Source organism: Artibeus jamaicensis, unplaced genomic scaffold (genome assembly GCF_021234435.1).
Source record: "Artibeus jamaicensis isolate MK-2021 breed Jamaican fruit bat unplaced genomic scaffold, CSHL_Jam_final contig_519, whole genome shotgun sequence".
NCBI lineage: Eukaryota > Metazoa > Chordata > Mammalia > Chiroptera > Phyllostomidae > Artibeus > Artibeus jamaicensis.
The window spans coordinates 31,150,482-31,156,481 of record NW_026521871.1 but is presented as its reverse complement, the minus strand read 5'-3'; the positions used below and the strand labels follow the sequence as shown (position 1 = coordinate 31,156,481).

The following is a 6,000-nucleotide window of genomic DNA, read 5'->3' as shown; positions in this document are numbered from 1 at the left end:
AAGGGTCGGCTGGGGCGGGGAGAAGCCTTTATATAGCGTCAAGGAGGGGCGTGGGAGCTGCCGCCAGCCGTTAGGACGCGGAGAGGAGGAAGGCTGCCAGCGCTGCCTTCCGTCTGTCCCTTCCACGGTTCCACAGGTTCCGTGCGGTCTCCCTGCAGTCTGAGGCGTTTTGCGCTGCGCTCCAGGCGGTGCGCTCAGTCCGCTCAGTCCGCTCAGTGAGCCTCTGGAGGAAACCGGTCCAGGGCTCGGGAAGTGCAGGGCTGGGGTCCGCGTGGAAGTTTTCCCTAGGTAAGTCCTGGAGCTGAAGTCCCCTGGCACCGCAAGAGCCAGAACTAGGTTTCCAAGTGGTATTTGCATGAGAGGGACTGGCCAGAGAGAGGGGGCTGCGTGGGGACTGCGATGAAGGAGACAAGTGAATTTCAGAAGCTCAAAATCGCTCCTATTTCTCACCTCCCCAGGCTGAGTTAGTGGCTCTCACCCCATTCGTCCTTCTTTTACTTTTCTGCATCCCTCTGTGGGAGAATCTACAGTGCACACCGTTGTCATTCTCTGCTCCCTGCTCCACCTCCCCCCGCCGCACACCGCGGAGTGCCTTAAAAACTGAGAGGTGCCTTACCCAATAGTGTGTCCCCATGCCCAGCACAGGGACTGAGGTGTGTCAGGAACTCAGGACTACGCAGGGGACAGGGGACAGATGAATGAAGTTCACCAGCCTGGGTCAGGAAGGGTCACTCCCAAGCCTGTGCAGACCCAGCCTGTACATTTGCTCCTGCACCTCACCCAAATGTATTAAACATGGTTGGGATTTTATTGTTATTTGGGAGAAGGGGAGAAGACAGAAAAAAACGTGCCCTTTTATGAATGCCCAGGAACGTTCTGCAATGCGAGGAACCCCAGCTACCTGGCTCAGTATCACCTGTGCAGATAATTTTGATGAGGGGTGGAGGTGGGCTGCAAGAGGGAGAAACACTGAAACTAGGAAGTGGTTTCTTCTGTGTTCTGTGATAAAGAGTTCTCATGTCTCTTTTAGAAGTCTACGCCCAGGTGGTATTCAAAAATGACGGCTGCCTGGGGGGGGAGGGGAGTTTAGGTAGGGGAGACAGGTGGTGATATTGACTAGAAATATCTGAGGTGTTGGTGAAATCCTAAGACTTGAGGTAGAAAGGATATTAGAGGTCTTTTGTCAAGAATTTCTATAGTAACAGAAATAGCAGTCACATTGCTGTTTTCAAGACAGAACTGTCTGATGTATTTTTAATATAAAGTTTTTAAGTCTACTGTGTGAAGTTATACCATCCAGCTTATTTTGCAGCATCTGCACAGATAGGATCACCTACATAAGAGTCCTGTGGAGCCTAAAGGAAGTGTTTTAAAACACATGGTCTTAAAAGTTCTTTTTTCCTATGAAAGAAGTCATTGAATTCCTTTCTCCTCCCTCACTTTATTCCAAGCTATTGTAAGTGCAGAGGCGGACCTGAGAAAAAAGCTTGTCTTCCACTCAAAAGCAAAGCACATGTGAAGTCCAATTTTACGATGTACATAAAAGACTTTATGTTAAAACTCATTGGGGAGTCATTTTCTTAGTTTAAGTAATAAAAACTTTTCAAAAAAAATCTTTACCCAAGGACATGCTTGTTGGTTTCAGAGAGAAGGGAAGGGTTTGGGGGGGGGGGGGAGAAACAACCAGCACAGACCTGCAAACTTTCTCGGATGACGGTCCAACCGCCTGAGCCATACTGGCCAGGGCTGACGAAAACCTTTTCATTTGACTAAGAGTCTTGTAAAACAATTCTCTAAGAAAGACATTGTTACACATACTATACTTACGACTTCTACTTCTCCCATTCCATTCAGATAGTCCGAATTTCAGAACACTTTGAATAGTTGAAATGTTTGCAAAAGAAAGATTTATGTGTTTATTTGCAGACATTGTCAAGAACAGCTAATTAAGCCACCAAATGAAGGTCAGATTACACGAATGGCAAATAAAAAGTTGTTGCATTATTTATTCATCTATATGCACAGTATGCTACAAAGTCCTGCTAATATAGTGATCTTTAAAATGACTGGAAAAAATCTCCCATCAGTAAATATCACCTACCTCTGCAATGTCCCAAAAGTGTGCAACTGCTGCCTCTGCAGACAGATAAAAATGGTCTAGACTGGTGAGGATGTCTTTGCAACCAAAGACCGCCAACTCCTACCATCCCAAGAAATAAGTATGAAGATTAGATTTTCTATACTTCTACTTTTATGTGTCATGAATATAAAACCATTGTAGGGTGATCACATGTTGACCAGAATCTTTTCCCTTTCTTCCTGACCTTTTTGTTGTTGTCGTTTAAAGTAGGAAGTGGTTTAGTTTTGCTCTGAAACAGGTCTAGGTTCAAGTTAGAGACTAGTTTGGACAGTCACTTAACCCCAGTGAGTCTTTTCTCACCTGCCACATGGAGCAGCGATACCCACCTACTTCACAGGGATGGCGAGAAAAAAAATCCTTATAAAATGATAAAGGCTCAATACATAGGGCAATGGTGATGGCAGGGGTAAATTTTAAGCCTCAAGGCCAATAGAAGTGTTCCCAAAATTCAGTTAATGTTGAGCCCAGTTTTATTCTGTGTTTTGACCTCACTGAGATACCTTGTTTCCATGGAGTGTCGCACATGATCAACAATAATGCATGACTTGCCAAACATTTGTAATCTCCCTGTTTCCCTGGGAGTGTTCCAACTTGCAGAGATTGTTTAAGGAAAGACCTACCATGCGGGTACGCTGAGGTTCTAGAACAGATGCTTGGGCGTCGTGGCTGTGTATTTCGTGACATGTCTCTTCACATCTTATGCTTTACATTTTGGGGCAACTTTTCCTGGAGAAGTCAAAAGTGCACTCAGTGTTTTGGTCTCTTTGGATAATGGTTTTGTGATAACAAAGGTGTGTTTTCCTACTTTCAGCAGAAAGTTATTCTATTTGAATTTTCGGAATTTTAATAGAAAGGCTTCCAAAATAACCTTAAATTCTTCAAGGGAATAGAGAGTTAAAATTTTTTTTTAAAAGGAGCCTTTATAAAACAATGACTCATTAAAGGCTTGATTTTGTAAAAGAAAAAAATCATCCTTAGAGAGACTTGGTCTCACTGCCTCCCCTCATTCTTCACCCTTTAAACCTGTCTTTTCTTGGGGTGACCCCAAGGCCATGGCAGGGAATTTGGAAGAGATTGCTTGAATAAAAATGAGAACTGTTTGGTTAACATGAACCAGGAGCAGAAGAAAAGATCTCTTGTCTCTCACATCCCTGACACTTCCCTCAGTGCCTGGTACTTAGTAGGCAGTTAATACACACTGGATACGCGAATGATTTAAAATGTCAAGTCTGGCTGAAGTATGCTTCTCAGGTAAACCTGGAGGAGTTTCACTCAGAGCATCCACCTAGGTGCCAACTCTCAGGAAGAAAAAGGAGATTGTGTCTCCTCTACTTCTGTCACAACCTCTGACCTTCCGTTTGCTAAAGCGAGAAACAGCTGATCTGCCATTTACTGGCTCCGAATCTTACCTTTATGTGTTTGTTGTCTAAGTGGACTGAGATCATCTTATAGGCTAATACTTTGTGTGGTTCCAAATAACACGTCTAAGGAAATTTACAAATTTAATTTTACTATGAGTAGAAAGTTTTTTCCTAAATGATCTAATGGTAGAGGGGATAGGAATGTAAGCCTCAACATTCATCAAAAGTCACAAATACATATAAAATATATATTTGACCACTCTTTAACCACTTACAGTTGAGGACTGGACATTGATTTGACTCAGAAGGTTTTTGGCACGCTCTGAGGATGGTATCCCAGACTTTGGAGGGACAGACACTGCCAAGAGTGAGTTGCCAACGGCATTTGTGTTGGCTTGAAAAACACCATAAGCTAATCACTTAACAAGTCCTTTAAAAACAACTTGATTAAAGTTTGCAAAAAAATTCTGATGGAAAATCTCCAGTGCCTGAGTCCAAACACATTAAAACTTCGAAGATCATGAGTAAGTCATAGTCACTTTTGGCAATTATTGCTTGGTGGCCAAAATCCCAGTGTCAAGTGGTACAGGCACCATCTTTTGGCAGCTGGGTCTCACCACAAACCATGCATAGTCAACTCCATAACCACATTTACTTCCACCTTTCTCTGGGGCAGTTAAAATCTGTAACACCGAGAAGACGATGTTATATATTATAGCAGATTGCCCTTATGTCTAGGCTTTTCTCTTCTCTGCTGGCTAGCAGGTGATGCCAGAGCTCCGCCCACCTTCCCTGTGAATTCACTGTTTCAGTACACGATGGAACCTTCTTACTTCAAGCACCTGTGAAGGTCTGGGAACTTCCCTTGGCCTTGGGAACATGCCTGACTCATGTGAAATGGGCCTGAAGGGCCTGAGAGTTAACACCCCTGGGAGTAACCCTCATCCACTTACACGTGGAAGTTGGTGAATTAACAGCCCAGCTTTCTCCCAGTTTGTGGGAGGCAACTTTTGAGGTGGTCTTCCAAGAGTACCCAGGGTAATGAGTTCAGCTGCCCAGAAGGGTCATTGCCCTGCTCATTAATGATTCCCTGCCTCACTTCCCTGCTCTTCCGCCAGTGATCCCTGGGGTCACTGCCTAAATATACTAACCTCACAAATCCCTGCCCAGAGTCTGCTTTGGGGGAGACCCAGCCTACCTAAAGTTTGTTAGCTATTTCAGTAAATGCAGTGTTTTTGCTGTAATGGAAGTATGCTGTAGATTCCATTCCGGGCAAAAACCGAATCAGGAATGGAACTCTTGCTTCGCTCTCTGGAGAAGAGAGTTTTGTCCCCAGCCAGTGCTGTTTTCGTTGTGCCTGCGTCAGTTCGTTGGTTGGTTGTTGTGACCTGATCCTGAATTCCCATCAGCGGTTTGAGAGCTGTGTCATGGGGACATGGAGGGATATGTCAGCAAGGACTCAGGGTGACCTCAGCAGAGTGAGAGCTCGGTGCGACCCCATCATTAGAGAAAGAACACATTCTGCTGGTTATGGGAAGTGGCTCAAATATGTGCTCTTAAGGATGGAACTGGCCTCTCTGTATTTTTATTGGGTGTTCCTACCTCCTCCACTGGTTAGGTCACCATTCGCCTACTGTGTTCAGGTTCTGCAGAAAAAGAGAACCAATAGAGTGCACATGGAGGTATGTAAGAGGACATTTATCGTAGGAATTGGCTCACGCGATTAAGGAGACCTGTGATCCGCCATTGGCAAACCGGAGAACAGGAAAGCCAGTGGTATAATTCAGTCGGAATCTGAAGGCCTGAGAGCCAAGTGCCAAGGTCCGAGGGCAGAAGGAAACGGGTGCTCCAGCAGAAGCACTGAAAGCTAACTTGCCACCCTTCTTCTGCTCCTTCGTTCCGTTCGGGCCCTCCATGGATTGGCTGATGCCCACGTACTTACTGATCTCTTTCGAAACACCCTCACAGGCACACCCAGAAATAATGTTTTATTACTTAGCTCAGTCAAGTTGACACATAAAATCAACCATCACATTTACCAATTACTTTCTAATTTATCCCCCAACTCTCTGCCCAGGCCAGGTCTCTTCTGGGAACTCTGAACCCAGACATCTAACTGCGTACAAGGCACTTGAACATCTTCCATCACAAACCCAGCATGGCATTATCTATCCTCCCTGCAACCTTGCCCTGGTCCTGTGAATGGCACAGCTCAGTGGTCCCACTAGAAAACTCCTGAGTAGCCTTTAAGTCCTGTCCTTCCCCCCAGCCCTCATCAATAGTCCCATCTAATCAGACCCCAAATCTTAATGATTTTATTTGCTAACATTCTCTGCAAGCTCCTCTCCATCCTTCCTGTCACCTCGGCTCCTAGTTCCCAAGCACCATCCTTCCTTTTGTCCAGACAGCACTGCCTCCTGGTCTGCTCCCTGTCTCTGGTCCTCTCCTTGTCCAGCACCCTGCATGTTTCAGCCTTACTGGGCCTCCTAAAGCCTGGAC

At 45.3% G+C, this 6,000-nt stretch overlaps 1 protein-coding gene across 1 annotated transcript in view; it reads left to right on the top strand.

Moving 5' to 3' along the window:
* The first annotated feature begins 242 nt into the window (after positions 1 to 242).
* Positions 243 to 6,000, top strand: part of COL6A6 (collagen type VI alpha 6 chain) — a 143,547-nt gene continuing 137,789 nt past the window's right edge. Inside the window, exon 1 of the mRNA XM_037144044.2 lies at positions 243 to 288. The gene's annotated coding sequence lies outside the window, so the exon portion shown is untranslated. The remainder of the gene's footprint in view (positions 289 to 6,000) is intronic.